The sequence below is a fragment of the Uranotaenia lowii genome, chromosome 2, assembly GCF_029784155.1.
Source record: "Uranotaenia lowii strain MFRU-FL chromosome 2, ASM2978415v1, whole genome shotgun sequence".
NCBI lineage: Eukaryota > Metazoa > Arthropoda > Insecta > Diptera > Culicidae > Uranotaenia > Uranotaenia lowii.
This window is the reverse complement of record NC_073692.1, coordinates 202,581,484-202,604,855: the sequence shown is the minus strand read 5'-3', so window position 1 is coordinate 202,604,855 and position 23,372 is coordinate 202,581,484. Positions and strand designations below refer to the sequence as shown.

The window sequence follows — 23,372 nt, the reverse complement described above, 5'->3', positions numbered from 1 at the left end:
AGAAACTCACCACCTCGATAATAAAAAGATGTCATTCATTCAGGCGTGGTCCGGTTGAGGAGTGGTGGTGCCATTCTAGGCTACAGATGTGCCAAAGAATCTACGAAATGGGAAAACAACACCTTACCTCATGGGAAAATTGAAACAAAACCTTACTTCATGGGAATATTGTATTCTGACTTTTGGGATTTGGGAATATTGTGATTAAAAATAAATTTCTTCTATTGTTCAAAATATGTATCAAGTATTTATTTCAATCTTATTGCATTTATTTTCACTTTTGCTTCGGTGCAGCAACTGCAATAAATTATACTTCTAAAACTGCATCACTGACACAGCACTTCTGGCACAGCACTGACAACGAGACACCACCTCATTACCGACACCTTTCATTAGCACCTGCACGGTCAACAGAAACGAAACACCAAATCAATTTTTGTCTCTAGCAATTGCCAGACACCATTTCAACACTACACCACCGAAACAGCACGACTGGCACAGCACGCACCGACTCTGCATCCGGCAAAAAACACCGAACCGAATGACACCACTAACACTGCACCACTAGCACAGCACCACTGGCACAACATCATTGCACAGCACCACCGACTCAGCACACGACAGACAACACCGCACCTAAAGACATCACTTTCAAACTTTAAATTTAAAAAACAAACCGAATCAGCTGTTTTTTTGACAGTAAACAACTGCATTTGTGTTAGTGTGATAGAAACCGATAGAAACGAATCCTGCTCTCGAGCTTGATCGATTTCGATTGGTTTCGATCGATTCCGATTGGCTTCATTGAACGTCAATTGGATTAGTTTCGATCACAACATTGGCTGAGTGAACAAAAATTTACCAATCGAAATCGATTGAAACCGATTTCAATTGGCTGTTGAACGGACTTAGTAATTTGTACTTCGGTCGAGTGTTTTTTTTTTCGGGTCAGCCGTTCGGGGTCTCGGAACGCGGACAAAATTGTTGCGCGGGAACGTCGATGAGGTGAATATGCTGTTTCAACTAATCAGGTGATCTGCGCACTTGGTGTGAGGATTGGAATCAGCGTCATTCTCGGATCGGGAAACGCATTCCCTCAGGTGAGTAGATTGTGTTTTTTTTGTTACTTCTTATTTACTACTTATAGAATATGCTAACAAAATCTTTCTTCTAATCTTAAGGTGTTCCATTCGATGCAACCCGAATTCCCTGGCCGTGGGGGTCTCCCTCCCAACCAGCCGCTGAAGATTAACGGGATGATAGCAATTTCCAGAAGAATAATCCTTGCCCACTTTCTGGATCATTGGTCTCAAGATGACTGCCAACGTTCATATCGATTCCAGCGTAAGTACAACAATTACCAAATTTGATCTACTCATTAAGTGTTTTTTTAAATTTTTTTCAGAGCCCGACAATTAATCATCAAAGTTATTAGCGGACCATTTTAGTTATTAAGGAAAAATAAAAACGTAATTTGTTTCAAACTAAATTATTTCTAGATCTCGAAAAAATCACAAAGAGTATTAATCCTATCGTGCTGCAATATAGTTATACCATGGCGCATGGTAATTTTGTTATCAAATCAAGCAACATATACTTATTTATATCATAACACGTACCAATTTTATTATGAAACATATCAATTTTACCATGCACAATGTAAAAAATACTCATGATTTCATTGACAATTTTACTATGAATGTAGTCAAAATTACTATGCGCAGCCAAAATCAACACAAAGTAAAATTACTATGCGCATGGTAATATCAAGAACAAAACATTATTGACTCAAAAATATGGTTGCGTGTTGTTCATTTAAACCACGGATTTAGTAATTTTACTATGATTTTTTTTTTGTGTACTTGATCTTACATGACAAGCCAGGGGTGCCAGGTGGTTTCGTCAAAAATCAGGACATCGCGAAGCTAAAAATCAGGATTTTTCAGGACACCTCTAGATTCTTGAAAATATTAAGGATTTCTGCCTAAATTGCATAAATAAAGGCGCAATACAGGTGCTGTAAACGCCTTGATTTACGCAACAACAGTAAGCAGCTTCTTGGGTGGCTTGTAGTTCATATCGAAAAACACCATTTAAATATCATCGCTGAACCGAAGATTACCATCTGTTGAATGGGTTTATCTATTTCATAACCTGTTTATTCGATTTTCTTATAGTTTAGCTACAAATTTGATTATATTTGAGAAGTTTTATGAAAATCAGGACAAATCAGGACACTTTAGGGACCAATTTTAGAAAATCAGGACAAATTGAGAGTTTTTGAAAAATCAGGACGGTCTCTCGAAAATCAGGACAAATCCTGATAAATCAGAACACCTGGCACCTCTGATGATAACCCTTCACGCTCATTTTTATTTAACCATTTTTGGTTCAAAAATAACCATTTTATGGCTTTGGCCCAAAAACTGGCAATATGGTTATTTTTTAAGAATTTTTCCTTAATGAATTTTAACCATTTTTGTAGTTCTCGCGCGTTAACCAGAAAATGTTTGAATAATTTGGTGTTTTTATCGTAGCCATTTTGAATACAATCGATGTGCAGACGATCGCGTTTAAGAAAATTCCATTATACCGCGTAACTGAATCGAGTTCTCAATTAAATCGGTCCATGTAATCCGGAACACATCAAATCTGATGGTATGATAAGGGGTAAATAGTTTTACATTGATTATCTTTAAATAAAAATTCTAACCTAACAAAAAATATTTCAGGACACGGATTAGAAGACCCCACTTGAAATTTTTATAAAAACACAAAAATTATCATAAAGTCAATGCTACCGGTTCATAGTAATCAGCCACAACAAACGAAAGCTGAAAAAGCACAAGCGGTCCTCGCACAATCTGCCGGTAAGTTTTTATTTTCCTTTGAATAATTTGTTATGTAGCCTTCCAAGGAAAAAAGGTTTGTTACTGAATCAAGCATTCTTTTTTTAGATTTTTTATAATTTCGGTGCGAAATGCGAGATACTATAACGACCGTTTTTTTCACCATCCGGAAGGAGCTGGAGCCGGCTGGACTACTTGAAGAACATCACCCGCCGGCAATCAATAAATTATTAAACCCCCCGTAAACGAACAGCCCTGGTGTTGTGGCACTGATATGTTGGCCATTTGCTGAAGCTACGGATCTACAAAATGCCACCCAGGCATATGGGATCACCACTTCCGGAGTTATTCGGCACCGACGTTAGGTTATAACCAAATATAATTGAAATCAATATTCACCACACTTATTTTCTTCATATAATGAGAAGGCGACACCATCAGCATCCTCTAGCGGACAAAATGGAAGCACTAATTCGAGAAATTCGTCTAACTTGTGAATAGCGTGTATTCCGACTCGACTTGATCAGGGATGCCAGTTATGATAAATGAAATTGTTTGTTTCTATTCTTGCACGCAAAATAATTTTCACTTAAAAAATAAGTGACATCTTTAGTAAATTCTCGCCATACGTAATTTCATTTGAATTTTAAGTGATGGGTCAAGTGAAATTCACTTAAGTGATCGGTCAAGTGAATTACTGCGGTTACTGCGGATAGTGCGACTTCTAAATCTTCCCGGCTGCAAACCAGAAAATCTGTCCAGTTCAACCCACAAGCTGCAAAATGATAACACCTTTAAATAACTTTTTCTTACATCACGTTTAACACAAACTACCACCAAAATCGCCTAGAGAAGAATTGATGGGAAACTCCAAATCCAGCATAAGCTTTAAACGCTGCTCTTCAGAATTTGCCATTTTGAACTCTGAAAATAAACACAATTACAACCCGACATTCAATTGAAATTCAAGTGATGGGGAAGTGAATATTTTTTCTCACTTCAAATTCAAGTGACGACTGAAGTGAATGTGGATGAATTCACTTGAAATTTAAGTGACTGCCAAGTGAAATGTTTATGTCGCACTTGATTGAAAGAAAATCACTGGATCCTTGTTTTTAAGTGAAAAATCATGTGTATTTTAAGAGTGAATTTGGGTTCAGTGTGCACCATAAAAATTTCAGTAAATCAACAAACAAACAAAAAGGAATTTAAGATAATATCTCCATTCCATACTTGTAAATATTTCTGAACAAAATATGGAGCGGAGAAATTATACTTTCAATCACCTTCCTTATTTAATTGTTTCAAAAGATACATAGATTTGGATGCGCATAAAGTCTTTTTTAAGAAAAGGATTTTTAATTCAATTGGTCAGAATAGAAAAAAATTGCTTAACTATTTATAAAAATTTTGCTAACTAATAATAGTTAAAGAAAAAAATATTTACGTAGAAATATCGTTATTTTCTCTTAACTAGATGACGGGTGTCGGTTTTCAATTTGGCAAAAAAATGGGTTTTTTAAACGATTCGTATTTAAAGATGGTATGAGCCGTTTAAAATAAAGAATTTACAAAAAAAAAGATGGTACTGTAATTGTCTCATGCTGGATGCTTCTTGTTGATATTTGAACATTTTCAAACAAATTAGTTTATCATTATCAAACTATAAAAATTGTTAGAACATTTATCAAATCTAGATCTCAGGTCAAAGGATATTATACCGAGCTTTTATCCAGCAATATCATGACAATAATCTCCTTTAAATGTTCATAATTAATTAATTGATAAAAAAAATCAATGCTAACAAATCGTTTCCGAAATGCCAGTGCTCCAAAAAAAAGGCTAACAACTAATATCCATGTTTTCTGATAATGGACTTGAAATTATGCCTAAGAAACTTGTGACATATCTTCTGAAAAACATGAAAGAAGAGAAGGCTGGTGGTGCGAATTTTGAATTCATTTCTTAAATAAACGGAATTTTTTTATGTGTTCCTAAACTGAACATGAAAGTGATGAAAATATGTTCGGATGGCACCCCTGATCAGCATTTTGACAGCTCCAGTTTAACATTTTGAAAGGGCACAAATTGATTTTTTTTAATAATGAAACAAATGTGTACAACAGGATTGTTTTTTCTTTCACACGCAGAAAAATATATTTTAGAAACAATAAGATTTCGGCCAAAAATAATAAAATTTTTGGTTGGGAAAAGGCACAAATATATTTTTGGTAACCCTGATTAAAAATATCGATTTAATTTAAACTTATCGTTTGATTGGAAATAAAAATACACCCTTTTTAAAAATGAATCAAAATTTCTATCGAAATAAATATTTTTTTGGGTAAAACGCATAAAATTTTCTGGAATCAAGAGAATGAGAAACAGAATCAAAATAACAACAGTTTCAAGGTTTGAAATAGTTTTATTTTAAATTAAAATGAAAAGCAGATGAATTTGGTTTCAAATTTATTTTAAATAGTAAGGATTTTCATAAAAGTTTATTAAAAAAACCACCAAAAATAACATTTTGTTACTTTATTTACTTCGGTTTTCACTTATATTCTTCCGATGGGCATCCACTCTGGAGTTTTGCCTGCTTCGACTTACACGAAAGATGGGAGGGAAATGCAAAAAACCCATTTCTTAGAATTGGCCTGCCGTTCATTTTTCTGAAAACAAATTGTTATAAAAATTATAAATCTACAATAAATCTCAAATCTCTTGAACATCTCACCTTAATCGAAGTATAAGGATCCATAAGGAATGAATCCAACGCTCCTTTGGGAACTCCGGGCCAGACCCCCAGCACAAAGAACTCAAGCTCCGTTCCTCTTTCAATTTACAAAGAACATTTTTCCACGCACTTTTTTTTCTTTTTTTTACTTATCGTTTAAAAGTTACACGGTCATTGAAAACAATTCTTTTTCGTTTTAAAACAAACCAGATTTCAAATAAAAGTAGTAAAAAATGTGAGTGTACGAATAACAATATTTTTCGTTTATTTGAATTCAGTTTTTTTCTGAAAAGTATTGAAAAATCTGAATCAATAGTATAAAATTAAACAACAATACGTTTTGTTGAAACCAATCCCCGTTCTTTTTCTGCGTGCATATTTAAACCAATTGTACTGAAATAAATAGGAAAAAACTCTTTCGATTCTCAATTAATAATCGGAATGCGATATATTTCTCAATGTTTTTCTATCATTTATTTGCGAACGTGAACGCAAAACAAAAATCTAAAAAAATAAAAAATCAAAGCTGAAAAAGTTTCACAGAAACGATAATCAAGGAGAAAACAAAATTTAAGCACTTTTTTTAATTAACACTAAAATTGTGTGCACATTAAGCATCAAGTCATTTGTTATTCCCAAGAAGGAAAAATTCTGTTCCCGCCATGGAATGTGACGAAATTAAATGAAAATTCATCTCAGGTTCCGAATGGCATTTATATTGGTTTTGAAATGAAACATTTATTATTTTTTACTATTACAAAACAAATGATAATCCAAAACACAAAAAAACTATTTAAATATAACTAGGAAAAATTTATAATAATTTGAATTTTTGAATTTCTACACAGAAAAAAATTCTGAATCCTTAAGAGCACTGAAAATAAAAACTACTAATATTACATGACAAAGAACGCGACTTCGTAACGTAAATTTACAAAAGCAAAAACAATTGAATCATAAACAGCACTGAAATTGAATCACACTAATTTTACATGACGCACAAAACGATTTCGTAATGTAAAATTACGCCATATATGATGCTTCTTTTTAATTACATCATATGTGATGTAATTTTCCAACTTTTTCTGTGCACACACGAAAATATGAATCCTTAACAGCACGTAATTTTCTTATTTCTTAAAATTACTCGTCATGGAATGTTATATTTAAAAATTTGAATCCTTAAAAGCACTGAGAATGAAAATCCGTAATATTACATGACATGGAACACAATTTCGTTTTGTAAATTTATTTGCTTTTTTTATTTACACTCCCAAGACGGGAAGGGGCCGTTCACATACCACGTGGACAACTTAGGGGGAGGGGGGGTGTATGGAAATGTCCACGCTTGTCCACGGAGAGGGGGGTAGGGGTTTGGCTCATGTCCACGTGGACATACTTACTGTTTGAATCATAGAATTACAAAGCCTTCCAGTTAAAGTTTAAACAATCATAAGCCACTTGAAAGCAAGTAATAAATATGATTTTTTAGAAATTGAAAAATTTTCAAATTATTTTATATCAGGTAAAGCTTTTTTTTTTTTTAAATCAGCCATTCCAATAACAAATAGGCAAAAAGTTGTGTTTTCTAACTGTCAAATGAGTTGTTGAAAAAAAAAACAATTTCAGATCTGTCCACGTGGACATCCGGGGAGGGGGGTAGGGGTTAGCCAAATGTCCACGCTTGTCCACGGAGGGGGAGGGGGGGTGTCAAAAATCTCATTTTTCTGTCCACGTGGTATCTGAACGGCCCCGAACAGTATTTCAAACAAATCATAAAATTGAAGTTAATGCATAACAATCCAACAGTGAGTTATTTCAAGTTTCCGTGTAGATTTTGTTTTGTTTATGTTTATCCGGTTTTTCAGTTGTTCGTGCGTATACGGAAGTGTTAATCGCGAAATTTGGATTTACAATCGACTTCCGCTTGTGATTTTAAGCAGAGTAGACGTTTTGTTTAATGTTGTCGGATTTTATCGTTTAAACGTGTGATTATCGTCGCAAATAGTTTTAAATAAGTTCACGGAGTCCGAAGTGGATGTTTTAAACGTGTTTGAACACAAGTTTAGTGTTTTAAGTGGTCGGAGGTCACGATATTAGCAATTTGATTGCAGCACGTGTCATGGACCGAAGATGTCGAGGCCTTCAAGCTCGGTTTCTGACACCCGCAGAAGTGTGCGGAAACCCAAACCCGTGGCGGAAAAGCGGATAAATCCCAGTCAACAGTCGGAGAGGAAGAGTACCAGTAACATCGGAACCAAAATTGCGCAAACTCAGGAGTCAATAGAATGCGCTACACAGTTGACCCAGGTTACGGAGAACCCACGTGGGACGATAGCTTTTTTGGAACCGATCGACTTCTCCGCTGTGACAATTAAGCATCCGTTAGCCGTCGGAAAAATATTTAAGTGCGCTAAATTTAACAATTTCAACCAAATCCGAATGCTTGGGCGTTTTAGGTTCAAAGTGGAACTGAATTCGTCAGAAGCTTTAGCTGAGATTAAAAAAATCAATCTCGCAGAACATAACCTCAAATTTTTTGAGCCTAAGTCATTTTCGAACTCTATCGCTTTCGTACGTGGCGTCCCGCTGGAGTATGAGGATAAAGAAATCGAAGAAAACCTGGAATGCGATTTAGAGGTAACGAAGGTCGAAAGAATATATAGAAAACGGAACGAGGAGCTAATTCCAACGGAAAATATTAAAGTTTACGTCAAGGGGTCTATTGTTCCGAACAAGGTGGTGTTCTACGGATGCCACTTTAAAGCGGAAACATTTATTTTCCCAGTTAAACAATGTAATAAATGTTTTAAATTTGGACATAATGCAAACCATTGTACCGGGTCCCAAAGATGCCAGGTATGTGCCAAAACTCACAGGGAAGGTGATACATGCTCCAATAAGCCATATTGTCCAAACTGCCATGGTCAACATAAACCAGGGGATCCAACCTGCCCAGAAAGGAAACGACGTTTAGAAATAACTCTGGAAATGAGGAGAAAAGGAATATCTTTCAAGGACGCTGTTACTCTATTCCCTAGAGGATCGAATCGTTTCGAATCTCTAGCAATTGACGACGAAGAGGAATTTCCATTAATTGTGGAAGATGGAATACAAAGGATAAGCTCAGGAAAAAAAGACGACAGGATTAATAAAAGAGAAGTTTTAAATACCCAAAAGAAAATACGATCTGTTTTAGGAACTTCCCAATATCAGGTATGTGAACCCATGCAATATAACACTAATGTTATTGAATCTATCATTTCAAGCGTGAGAAAAGAGCTTCTTCGAAGTTTGAGGGAGAAAATTTGGCTAAAACCGTTAATCGAGCTTCGTAATGAAATGTCAGAAAAACTTAAATCTCCGCGCAACGATTTGGATGCGGACCAATTGTTGCTATTTATGTTTGGGAAGATCGTAGAAATTATCGACGAAGAATCGCTAAGCAAAAACGATTCTTCAAGAATAGTAACAACACAGGATCATGGCAACTAAAAAATTAAAAATAATTCAACTTAATGTGCAATCAATACGTCCGGCTGAAAAAAGAGATTTTATTAGAAACTATATGAACGCCGAAAATTGCAGTCTTGGTATTCTGCAAGAAATTTGGCTGAAAGAGAATGAGGATTTTGTTATGAAAGATTTTACATTAGTATCAAAAAGACGCAACACAGGATTTGGCGGTGTTGGCTTTCTACTAACTAATGAACTACAATATAAAACTATAGATGTACCAAGTTTTAACCTGCTAGAAGTGGTGGCGATTAGAATAACGGGTGGTTTTGACACTTTTACTGTTGTATCAGCTTATCTGAGACCTGACCGAGGAGACATTGAATTAAACAGTACCCAGCAAAAAAATCTAGCATCCGAGGACCTTAAACTTTTTTTTGACTGGCTCGATAAAATTAACGGTGAAGTTCTGGTTGGAGCGGACCTCAACGCTCATCATCCATCCTGGAATCCAGATTTTGATTGTTGCTACAGAGGAAGACTTGTAGAAGAACTGATTGAGAATTCTAACTTTATCATTCTCAATGACGGATCTCCGACAACTATTAGTAACCCAGGTAACAGAAGCTCAGCTGTTGATGTTACTTTCGCTACAGCTGGACTGGTTAGAAAGATGAAATGGGAAGTCGTTGAGGATGACTTTGGAAGTTACCATCTACCAATTCAATTAACTATCGACAGTCAAATTGAAGTTTTGAATCATAAAGTGGTTAAAATTAAACAGGATAAGGTTATTGAACTAATAAATGAAATGAGACCTCAGTACTTCTACGACCAACATGAAATGCAGGCGATATTTGAGGAAGTAATCGATAAAAGTTCCTATGTCATTAAAAAGAAAAAAAATAATTTCCTTAAAAAGTGGTGGACCCCACTAATAGGGCAATTATACGAGGAAAAACGTCAAGCGTTAAGAATCTACAATCGCAGCAAACAATTGTCGGATTTTATAGAATTAAAAAGAAGACGTGCAATTTTCAAAAAAGAATTCCGGAAATCCAAGAGGAACTACGTATCAGAGCTCACCAGCAAAATCGATGCAGATACCCCGAGTAAACACATTTGGAACATTGTCAAAGGGATTGACGCTTCCCTAACAGGAAAAAATAAAGCTCTCAAACCTTTATCTTGGAACGAGGGATTAGAATTTATGCAGCACTACTTCGGGGATGAGCAGGACCAAATAAGCTACCCAGCACTAGGGTCAACGCAAAACGATCAGGAATTCTCACTTAAGGCCGATGAATTCATAGCAGTTTTAAAAAAGAAAAAACGACATTCTGCTGCTGGTGAAGACAAAATGTCGTATGCCATTCTAAAAAGTATAAATACAGAACTGTTATTAAAATTTTGTGATATCTGGAACAACGTATACAGGACGGAGGACATCCCCAACAGATGGTATGTAACAGAAATTAAACCCATTCCCAAAAATTCGAACTCTTCTGGCCCTTCTTCTAAAAGGCCTATAAGTTTAATGAATGTCAATTTAAAAATCATCAACTCTGTCGTTAAAGACAGAATTTCGAAAATGATTGACTTGAAAAAAGTCTTACCGAGAAACATGTTTGGCTTTCGCAAGTATTGTTCAGCCCAGACATGTGTGAACTTTGTGGTCAACACTATCAAAGAAATTAAAAACCAGAAACTCGAATGTATGGTAGCCTTTCTAGACGTATCTAGGGCTTTCGATAAAGTAAAAATTAATAAGTTAATGAATATTCTGGTAGAAATTGACATTCCCAATAAAATTATCTCTTGGTTACACAAGTACTTAACGTCAAGAGTTCTGATATTGAAGACAGAGACCGGCATTATAAAACAACAAGTTTCTGAAGGATTACCGCAGGGATGTCCCCTCTCTCCGGTCCTGTTTAACATATATACGATTGGTCTACATTCGGAAGAAAATGATGACTGCACCTTAGTTCAATTTGCGGATGACCTCGCGGTTATTGTTAAAGGGAATTCGCTGGTAAACGTCAACGATAAAATGAACCGTTTTTTGGACAATCTGGTTGATAAATTGAAAGATCTTAATTTTGAAGTTAATGCAAATAAGTGTGCAGCGATCGCTTTTACGAGAAAGAATTATAATTGGAACATCAAAATTAAAGGCACTACAATAAACATCGATAACACGTATAAATACTTAGGATTCACCTTAGACAGAATGTTGTGCCACCGCAAACACATTGAGGATGTAAGAAACAGAGCTAAGCGTAAACTTCCACTTCTAAAGTTATTAGCAGGTAGACAGAGTAACGCAAATCCAGAAATCTTGATAAGGATAGGCAATGCCATAATACGAAGCAGGCTCGAGTATGGTGGTATGATATACGGAAGCGCTGCTGAAACTAACCTGCAGAAAATTCAAACACTCCACAACTGCTACATAAGAATCGCAATGGGCTATATTAAGTCAACACCAATCCATGTGATGCTGTCGGAAACCGGACAGGTCCCTATGAAGATACGTTTAGAGATGTTGACTAAAAGGGACATCATCAAAAACTCTTATCACAGAAATCAACTAGCTGTATTTATCGACAGAACGATTGAGACTGAGGAGGATAACGGATCTTTCTTGACCTTCGTAGCTGACCATAATGTCGACTTACTATTACAGACTCAGCCCAAGGATCCTAACATTTTAGAAAAACTTTATGCTTCAGAAATTAATATGGACCGCTTGGTGAAGAAAATTTTAGATGAAAAACAAACAAAAAAACAAAATACCTCGGCCAGTCAGTGGCAAAGTATTTTCAGAGAAAAAATGAACACACTATATAAAGATTTCGTTCAAATTTACACTGATGCAAGCAAAACTAGACATGGTACCGCAATAGCATTTTACGATTCGGCTTCGAGTACCAGCAAAGCTGATAAAGTGAATGAACACGTCTCAATTACCAATGCAGAATTGATGGCCATTCAAGCCGCTATTGAATGGGCCATTTCTAAGGATTATCACGAGACGGTTATATTAACGGACTCATCTAGTGCTTGCTCGATCTTACTGAATAACAACGAATATGAAAATAATTACCTTGCATGGAATATCTATAAATTACTAAGCCAGAGGAGAAAAATGATAAAAATCCAATGGATACCTAGCCACTGTGGAATCGCTGGCAACGAGATCGCCGATCGAGAAGCTGTTAAAATGACTGAATCACCTCAAACTATATTTAATTCATTAACACTTGGAGATGTGATAGTTCTCATTAAGGAAGAAGCTTGGGATAAATGGACTCGACAATTCCAACAAATCAGTCTCACTAAAGGTAAAAAATATTATCAAATACAGCACAGACCAAGGAAGTTCATTTGGTTCAAGGAGTTACAAATTAACACAAAAAATAAGAAAAAATTAAGTAGAATTAGAACTGGTCATGTCCTCACTAAGAACCGACTCTTTCAATGGAAATTAGAATCTAGCGAGTTCTGTGATACCTGTGAAGAAGTCGAGGATCTAGAACATATCCTTTACAACTGCCCCCGATTCAATATTCTGAGAAGCAATTATTCAGTATTAGATTACTGCAAACCTCTACCGGAAATTTTTAAAGATGAATGTGAAACTAGTCTAACTGAAATAGTTGAATTTCTAGACAAAGCCAAAATTCAAATTTAGAATCACTATATAATAATTCAACAAACATAACCATAATTCAACATGCAACCGGCAAGATGGACCTTAATGGTTTTAGCCAGAGGAAAATAACATCGTGATTGATGTTTCAAATTTCCACCAGCAAACAAAAAAAAAAAAAAAAATTTGGATTTAATATTTAAAGGTGAGCTAAATAAAGGATTCAATCTAGTGAATTGACGTTGTGCCGTGTGAAGATTGAAAGTTGGTTTCCAAAAAAGACATTGTCTTGGTTGACCGTTTCTACTTCCGTGTTTGATCTTCCCAGCAAGTCGTTGAAAATGATTGATGAACCGTTTCCGTTTGGACCTATTTCTTTAAAACTACAACCGGAAAATAAAATAACTACAACCGGAAAAGAAAGATGGGGCGTTCCTGGTTCGTTCTACATTCATAGTGTTTACAGTTTCGATTGGTAAGTTAATTTCGTTTTACTTTCTCTGCCCTTTATAATTCGGTTTCGAATCTAATTCCAGCGCAAAAGAACCGAATAAATCCTAGTAGCTGTAACTGCAGCTGCATCAAATATGTGATGTCCAATTACAGGAATACTTGGAACCAGAAGCGGCTGGAGGTGGATGCCTGGAAAGAATCATCAAAATCTTCCGGACAGACAGACAGTTCAGCAACATAACAAGTGAGTTGTAGGATTTCATTTGTTGTATTATTTTAAGCTGAATACGTTGCATTGGAATCTCTGGTTAAATTTGAATGTATCTTCGAAGGTATATTTAAACTTAACTTCAAAAATGTTACCTAGCCAGTAATATTCGAAGCTTCAACATATTCCGCGAGAATTTTTCATGGAGCTTAATATTGTGAAGATGCTTTTATACATAAATTCAGGCGTTTAAGCTGCAGCATATTCTTCAAATTCTAATGAGCAATTATAATATCGTCTTTAGTTATGCAACTTTTAAGAACATGAAATATGGCGTTTATATTTTACACAATGGCATATATCGACAATTTGTCGTGTTTAAAAACCCTTTCATATTGTGAACATATAAACTTAAATACGTTGTTGCCTGATAAACAGAGTCGTAGTCAGAGTAATAGATTATACACTTTTAGAAAGAACAACACTTTTACAACTCATGTGTTTTTTTCTCTTTTTTTTTTTTTTTTTTTTTTAAATTCTTTATTTGAAACGGCTCATACCTTTAGGCTTTAAGGAGCCAAACTCGTTTTGTTTGATTACAATTGTGTGCTTATATCTAGTTCACTTTTAAAGAAAAAAGAAGATAGATAGGGAAATATGAAAATAAAAAGAAATTATAGACGAAGATCAATAGCTTTTAGGAAAAGATATATTTCGAACATGTAGTCCAAGTCCATCACACCCAGCACATCTCTCACTGGAACATAGGGTGGTTTTCGTCGGGCCCGAAGGGAGTCTATCAAATTCGTTCTAGCGACAAGATGGACCTCGCACGACCAAACAATATGCTCGATGTCGTGGTAACCTTGGCCGCAACTACACAAATTGCTGCTAGCAATATTCAAACGATAGAGTACCGCGTCTAAGGAATAATGATTAGACATGAGACGGGAAAATATACGAATAAAATCTCGACTCAGGTCCAATCTATTAAACCATGGTTTAAGGCTTACCCTTGGGATAATCGAGTGCAGCCACCGACCCTTGTCATCCTCGTCCCATTTGCGCTGCCAGTTGACAAGAGAGTTTCTTCGAACTAAAAAGTAAAATTCGTTGAAGGCAATTTCACGCTGGTACGTGTCGCCTTCCATCGCCCCCACCTTTGCCAGAGAGTCTGCCTTCTCATTACCCTCTATCGAGCAATGAGAGGGAACCCAAACAAAGGTGATAATAAAGCGACGTTTTGATAAAGCACTCAAACTATCCCGTATCTTCTCGAAGAAGTATGGCGAGTGCTTTCCCGGTTTTATTGAGTGGATTGCTTGAACAGAACTCAGACTATCCGTTACAATAAAGTAGTGCCCAACTGGCCTTGAAGCTATACTGTCCAAAGCACAATGAATAGCTGCTAACTCTGCTATATACACAGAGCATGGTGACTCGAGGCTGTAAGAGGCGCTAGATATTTCGTTGAACACTCCAAATCCTGTTGATTCCTCTATAAGTGATCCATCAGTAAAGTACATTTTATCAGCATCGACGTGTCTATATTTAGCTTCGAAAATTCTTGGAATCAGAAGGGAGCGATGAGGGACCGGGATTCCACAAATTTCCTGCTGCATAGACAAATCAAACTGGACAGAAGAATGATCGTAGTCTGGGCTACAAACACGAGTTGGAGAGAATGAAGAAGGGTTTACCTGCATTGACATGAGGACATGGTATATAGACATAAACCTGGTTTGAAAATTTTGCTCAAGTAGCCTGTCAAAATTTACAATCACCAGTGGGTTCATGACCTCACACCTGATGAGGAACCGAAGTGATAGTAGATTGAACCGATCTTTCAAAGGGAGTATTCCTGCCAAAACTTCAAGACTCATGTTGTGCGTTGAGGGCATACAGCCCAAAGCGATGCGAAGACAACGGTATTGGATACGCTCGAGTTTGAGGAGGTGAGTTTTGGCAGCTGACTGGAAACAGAAGCTACCATATTCCATCACTGAGAGAATAGTTGTTCGATACAATTTGATAAGATCTTCTGGATGGGCTCCCCACCAGGTGCCAGTGATTGATCGGAGAAAATTCATTCTTTGTTGGCATTTTCCTTTCAGGTACTCAATGTGGGCTCTCCAAGTACACTTGGAATCAAACCAAACCCCAAGATACTTAAAACACCTCGATTGAGTGATCGTTCGGCCTAGAAGTTGAAGCTTAGGTTGAGCAGGTCTACGTTTCTTAGAGAAAACAACCATCTCCGTTTTCTGAGGAGAAAACTCAATCCCAAGCCCCAAAGCCCAGGAAGACAATCTGTCTAAAGTATCTTGTAAAGGTCTGAGCAGATGAGACTCAGTAGAACCTGTGACAGACACCACGCCGTCATCTGCAAGTTGTCTTAGAGTGCACCCGAATACGAAAATATTGTAACATAACAGTTCCTGTTGAAGTTATAAAACGATAAGAAACAGCGTAAAAAAACGTTTAGAAAATGATATCTGAAACCATAAAAAACATTGCACTTATCTTGAATTCCAAAACGACGGTCTGTTGAATGTGGCGTTAAGTTATGTTACTGTTTAAAACTGTTAAAACATTTGTATGGGGCGACTTTTATACAAACAGTTGAGATAACGTCCAAGAATCGTTCGTGGAAAACGTATTCTGGTCATCTAACTGTTTTCGATACAGTGATTATTAACGTTCTCTTGTAACAGAACGTTTGCAGTAATATGTATAACACGATTTGACAAAGCGTATCTTTTGAAGGTATACCTACGTTTATTGGAATCATACATCAGGAAGGTGGCACGCACACATGTGCATATTTTTATACAGGTTTTTCGGATTTTTTTTATGAAGCCATTTTTGTTCGACTTTTTAAATTTATTTATTTGATTAACTTACATTTTCACTCTATTGGCTATCAATCGGCGAAGAAGCCCAGAATTTGTAGGTGCATTCGTTTTTTTCTGCGCTACCAGGGGCCTTCCTTTACACCTTCCTTAGGGCGATGTATGTGTGCGGAAAATGAACTCTGTTCCAACCGGCTACGAACTCACCCGTCTGGAATTGCAAGTCCATTTAGTAGAGCTCGCCAACGACACGGTTCCATCCGGCCATAGGTTCAGCGAAAAGGCGCTATCGTAGTTCCAGCGCTATCCTTCTTCCGATTACAATTGTGGGAACTGAAATAAAAAAATTTGCAGTCAGCAAACAATTCTTGCTGGATTAAATAACATTAAACTTACGGGATGTTCCGGCAGCTTCAAGGGAAGCAAATATAGCCGACACAAGTGGACCCGGCTGCTGGAGGATGGCTTATCCATGGTTTGATTTTTTCCGCCTCAAACCGTTCAGGTACTTGTTGTAAGTGGAAGAAGCTGCGTCTACGGGCAATTTTCGGGTGAAGCCGTAATCGATTCCAGGCCAGAAACGCCGACGAATATCCCGAAAACGCGAATAATTTGCACCACAAAAACAAAACAAAACGTTCTGAAAGAGCGCGCTAAGCTAGCCAGTGATGCCAGATTTATGGATTTCATAAGTTCTCACCCGTTTTAAGATGAGTATAATTCTTCCTCGACGATAATCTTTTGAGAAAAAGGTAATTACCTATACTGCCGTAATCCGGCAATCTGACGTATGCGCCAACATTACCGATTTGTGTTTTTTGCAGTTGAACGATAGAAGATACCAAACTCGACCTAATAACATAAAAATATGTTCAGAAATGTTAAAAAATACCAACATAACATTATGAAAACAAAATGACGTATGCGCCATTTCTACTCAACGTGACGTAAGTTTAATAAAAAATATGTTTGCAACGCTTTGATTACGTCTCAAAGTAACAGTGAGTGTGAGCACCATAATAAAATACTGTTTTTGTCTAATTCTTTAATTCTACGAATTAGGCCGGAACAAATTTTAAATCCTTCTTTTGTCACTCGGAGTTGGAACATCGCAAGGGGGGGGGGGGGGGACAATAAAAAATAATGCAAAAAACAAATAAATTGGAATAAATCGTACGAAAGCTTGTATGCAACCAAATTGCATACTCCATCATTGAACAAAACCTATAAATCAAGTACTTTTACTATCAAATAATTCAATAAAATTAAGATTAGAAAAGGTGGAAAAACTCACATCTTCCAAAATTTGTATATTGGTCTTGTAATCTTGCGGATATTTGAATTTTTTGTCGAAATTAACATAAAATACTTCATACTTTATTTTTCCCCCCCTTCGGGTTTGTGGAAATTTCGAAGGGGGGGGGGGGGTGACAAAAGAAGAAATTGATATTTGTTCCAGCCTTATAATTACTATTAAATTACTAGTGGCAGCTTCAGAACAAATAGAAATGAGGGACAAAGCCTATATACCTTTGTAAAATTATTATTAATTTCAAAAGATGCCAATGGCTTTGCCTATTCACGAGGAGGTTGGGAAGGGCGGAAGGAGGTGGGTTTGGGTCTTAATTAAGTCCTCGTGTTTCATATTTTGCATAATGAATGACGCGTTTAAGTGTGGACATACTTGGTGAACAGCTTTGCTTTCATCTGTTAGATTGTAAGCATATGAAAATGCTTTTTTGAAACCTGAACCGGAAATATCAGGCTTTACCCGTCGGCGTTTAACGTCCTGGCGAAGGCTGTGCTGGAGTATGAAGACCCTTTTCTTATCCAGGGAAAGGTTCCAATACTTTTCAATTATTTTAGTTCTCCTCACTGTGGAAATGTGATTCGAGCAATTGAATTCACATTTACATGTTGTGAGAATCACATTATGCTTCGTTTCCTGTTTGCCGCAGATTCCAAATGCTTCGTTTTACGCTTCGTTAGTCCAGGCACCTGTTCTATTACCGGATTATCCTCAGGCTCACTCTCGCTCATGCTACCAGCTTACCATCCACGAGCCGCGAATATTTGACTGATTGTGATAGAAAGTATCTGGAAATGGTTCGTCGCATGCTACGATGGATGTACGTCATTTGGTCTTGGAAACTGTGATAAATAATAGCTGTTTCCACAACAAAATGACGTTGGTAACATAACTTCCGTTAATAAATCTTTTTCCACTAATCATGTATTTGGCCATGTTTTGTCATCGTTTAAACTCATAGTGTACAGATTTGATTGTTGAAATTTGCTCGGAGGCTCGATAAAAAAACGTTTTTGCAAAAAGCTCCGTACTGAAAAATTTACTCGCTGGCGCATACGTCAGATTGCCAGATTACGGCAGTATATCTACATAATATGTTAAATATATTATAGTATGTGTAACACGTACTATTTTTTTAAATGGATGCTAGCAAGTAATGAGCTAAATGCTAGAATCTTGGAGTTTTCTTCCAAGTACTGATTTAAAAGAATATCGATTATTACCTTGTTTCTATAGTTTCAATTCGACCGCAAGATTTTAAAATATGAGGCCCTCAGAGCCAAAGGGGTAAGTGACAAGATGGTTGATTTTGAGTTATATATGCCAAACGATTCTTCGTATTTCAAACTATTTGGTGAATTTTTCAGATTTTTTTAATTCTATTTACATACTTTTACGATCGAGGGCAAAAAACAAATTTTCGAAAAATATATGTATGCAAAATGACCAAACACAACAACTTTAAAGCGTTTTTCTCGAAATAAACTTTTATGCACTTATACGTATATTTATTATTATTATTATTATATTATTTCCCTCAAATGTGGTTCGCATCGCGTGCACTATTTCATCGGCCTAAATCAAGAGCTGAACTTCGTTAAGTATAATGATAGAAGAAAAAAATCAAATTATTGTCATAATTGTGTACTGAGTTTGTACAAAACCAACTGGCATCTCTGACCGGGCATTTCGTTGATTTTGACGTGCGAGTATGACAAGTATGACAGAAGGGATGGACGGTTTGTTTTATGGTTAGAGTTCAGTTTCACGATTAAAGAAAAATTGAAGGAAATCGTTCATATCATTCTATCACCTTTTCAGATACCATTGCACGTGCTCACATGAACGTTCATATTCCGTTGTTATCATTGGCGAAGTAAAGTTTAGAAGAACAGCTACGTTTACAGATACAATCACTATTTCTGAAACCGTAGTTGTATCGTAGAGACTGTTTGAGATATGGTTTTTTAGTATGCGGGCAGCCTTCAGCGAGACAACTATCGATGTCATTTACGTAAAAGTTGTACAAAAGTGGACTCAAACATGAACCCTGTGGGAGGCCCATGTAAGAGGTCCTTTTAATTGCAATATCTCCGTGAGCAAAGTTCAGATGTTTCTCACAAAGCAAGCTGTATAAGATGTTGTTCAAAAGCGGAGGCAGGCCCCGGGAGTGCAATTTGTCTGACAACACCTCTATTGAGACTGCATCAAAAGCTCCCTTTATGTCTAGAAACACTGAAGCCATTTGCTCACGTTTTGCGTACGCCATTTGTATCTCTGAAGACAGCAAAGCAAGACAATCGTTTGTCCCTTTGCCCCTTCGAAACCCAAATTGAGTATCTGAAAGGAGACCATTTGCTTCTACCCATTTATCCAAACGAAACAAAATCATTTTCTCCATCAATTTGCGTATACAAGACAACATCGCTATTGGACGGTACGAATTCGCATCGGACGCTGGTTTTCCGGGCTTTTGGATAGCGATAACTCTCACTTGTCTCCACTCTTGGGGAACAACGTTATTCTCCAAGAATTGATTGAATAAATTTAACAAGCGAAATTTTGCGGCGTCCGGAAGGTTTTTCAACAAGTTAAATTTGATTTTATCAATTCCCGGAGCTGAATTGTTACAAGAGAGGAGCGCAAGAGAAAATTCGACCATCGAAAAGCTGGAATCCAGACCACACCTATCAGAAGGCACGTTCCGGATTATTTTTTGCACAGGTGTAGAATCTGGACAGACTTTCCGTGCGAAGTTGAATATCCATCTATGTGTATATTCTTCACTTTCATTTGTAGATGATCGATTACGCATGTTTCGTGCAACTTTCCATAAGGTACTCAAGGAAGTTTCCCGTGATAAACCGCCCACAAAATTCCGCCAATACGCCTTCTTTTTCCCTTTGATTAATTTTTTGAACTGATTTTCAAGGGAAACATAAGCATCAAAAAGGACGAGAGTTCCATATTTCCGAAAATCTTTGAATGCTTTTGATTTGTCCTTATAAAGCTTGGAACACTGCTGATCCCACCATGGGTTTGGAGGCCTTCGAGGAACTGATGAATCTGGGATGGGTTTTGTTTGTGCGCAAAGTGCACTTTCATGTATCAAACGTGAAAGAAAGTGGTACTCCTCTAAAGGAGGTAAAACATTCATAGAATCGATGGCTGTTGTTATTTCGTCCGAGTACTTTTTCCAGTCGATGTGTCTTGTAAGGTCATATGTCATATTAGTAGAATTCAAAGAGCTGACCCCATTGGTGATTGTAATTTTGATAGGCAAATGATCACTACCATTAGGATCAGGGACTACCTTCCACTGGCAATCCAATGATAGTGAATTTGAGCAGAGTGAGAGGTCAATTGCGCTTTGTCTTGCAGGAGGTTTAGGTACCCGTGTTTTTTCACCCGTGTTCAAAATTGTTAAATTGAAACTATCACAAATATCATAGATAAGAGTAGAACGACTGTCGTCAATTTGTTCTCCCCAGACAGTTCCATGTGAATTGAAGTCACCCAGGATCAACCTTGGCTCAGGGAGCACTGAGCACAGGTCCTCTAGGTTACTTCGATCCACTGCAACTCTATGAGGCCAGTACAAACTGACAACACATAAATCCTTGCCTCTTATAGTTGTATGACATGCAACAGCTTCAATTCCTCCTGATAAAGGGAGGTGGATTCTATAAAAAGAGTGGCGCTTATTGATCCCCAAAAGCACCCCTCCATAAGAATCGTTGCGATCCAAACGGATAATGTTAAAATCGTGGAATGAGATGTTTGATTGAGAAGAAAGCCATGTTTCTGAAAGGGCAAAAATATCGCAACTAGTTTCATGAAGAAGAAATTTGAACGGATCCAGTTTAGGGACTAAACTACGACAATTCCACTGTATAACAGTGATATCTCCGACCTCTCGGCGTAAATTAGCCATCGAGAGAGATAAACATTGAAATGAGGGGCCAAGTTTGCATCAATTGCTTCAAAAATGTCTTTAATACAGGAAGCATTGTTTTTACAATGCTTTTGATGGATTCAGAAACGTTGAAAAACGAAAAAATTCCATTCAGAATGTCAGTCAACTTAAACAATCCTGGCTGGGAAGTTGATTCTGGAAAAACTGTATTCGTCATAGGGGCCTTTGAAGTCCCTGCAGGTGTTGAAGCATTCTGTGGTGAAAAAATTGTGCGGAATCCTGGAGGATTTTGTTTTTGTTGTTCTGCAGCATTCGGCTTTTTAGGGACACTGGTTGGAGGGCTCATTGTAGGGATTTTCTTGGGAATTTTGTGTGTCTTCGTAGTTGTTTTTACACGTTTCCGGGAGTTCGCCGCAAAAATAAACGGGTTGTCTTCATCAGTCGTCTCTTCAGTGTCAACTGGCAACACAGAAAAAATGTTACTAGAATGAGGTTGGGCCAGTGGAGAAGCGCTCTTTAAGATAGAGGCATAAGAACGTCTCGATCGTTCTTTTAAAGAGCGCTTCTGTTTATCCCAGCAACTCTTGAATGCCTCGCACGAAGAGATTTCATGGGGTGAGCCCCCGCAATAGACACATTTCTGCTCTATTGCTGAGCATGCTCCAGCCCCATGATTCTCCCCGCATTGGGGACAGCGTGGCTTATTGCAACAGTGCGATGCTGTGTGCCCCAACTTGATGCAATTTTGACAATGCATGGGTCGAGGCACGAAGAGTCGCACAGGAAGCCTTAAAACTCCGTCAATCAAGACGTAGTGAGGGAGGGCGGTACCCGCGAAGGTCACACGAAATGAAGCTGAAGACGAGTACTTTGTAACTCCATTTACGACGTTGGCAGTGTTGAGTTGACGGCAATCCACGATTTCGACAGAAGTCGAATCGAGGCTCTTGAACTTACCAACGCCGTTGGATTTAACGTACTTCGCATCCAGACTCATTTCTGTGATCACGCCCTCAATCTCTACGTCTCGAGACGGGATGTAAACGTGATACTCTAGGTTCAGAAACTTACTGGCTACAATCTCGTTAGCAGCTTTCGAGCTAGCCACAACAACGCGCAGCTTGTTTAGACGCAATTTTGTAACACTGGTTACAGAGGTCCACCTCGCCAGATCTTTGGTGATCTGTACCACATTAAGAGGTTTACCGTTCTTTTTGGGCCGGATGAAAACCACCCATGGCCCAGAGGAAGATGAGCCTTCAGCATATTTTCGGAGCCGGGTGACACTACTCTCCACTGGAGATGATCCAACATTGTCATCCATCAGAGAACGATTTGCATCTGAAGGACCAGCATCAGCTGATTCCTCCAGATGCTCCTCATCTTCATAGGTGAAATTCACATCATCCCCAGTTGGAGGGTATAACCCCCCGCCTTCGCTCATATTTTTCAACGGGAAAACGAATACCCTCCGTGTTGAAAATATAAGCGAAGCACAAAATTATCGAAATATATATATAAAGGAAAATATGATAGAAAAAGAAAAAGTGAAAAAAGAAATAAAAAAGAACTCACTATTTTTTTAAGTAGTTTGTACCAGTGATTGAAATCCTCACCAATTTTCTCATCAGAGGCTCTCAAAATACACGCTTTGAGGCCTCGTATAGCTATACAGGAGACGATACATATACATTCATTCAAACCTCCCCCCATGAGGAGGATCTGCTCTGAGAGACACTATTCGTTTGCTGCCCCGAACGAACTCTCTCAACGTTCGGTTGCTACATGATGCATGAAGAAGACGAGGCACACATACTAATTTACGTTATTGAATTTGATGGACTCAAGCCGATAGCTGTTGTTGAGGAGAACATCTTCATCCTCGCCGCAAAGGTTGAGGCAACAACGACAACAACCAAACTTATTGCATTGCATAG

At 37.5% G+C, this 23,372-nt stretch overlaps 2 long non-coding RNA genes across 2 annotated transcripts; one reads left to right on the top strand and one right to left on the bottom strand.

Moving 5' to 3' along the window:
• Positions 1-2,536: 2,536 nt before the first annotated feature.
• On the top strand, positions 2,537-3,197 carry LOC129745267 (uncharacterized). Its single transcript, XR_008737109.1, has 3 exons — positions 2,537-2,670; positions 2,733-2,870; positions 2,958-3,197. It is a non-coding gene; the product is annotated as an uncharacterized LOC129745267 (long non-coding RNA).
• Positions 3,198-5,305: 2,108 nt separating this feature from the next.
• Positions 5,306-5,723, bottom strand: LOC129744689 (uncharacterized). Its single transcript, XR_008736972.1, has 2 exons — positions 5,587-5,723; positions 5,306-5,521 (listed from the first exon to the last, which is right to left on the bottom strand). It is a non-coding gene; the product is annotated as an uncharacterized LOC129744689 (long non-coding RNA).
• Between the last annotated feature and the right edge of the window lie 17,649 nt (positions 5,724-23,372).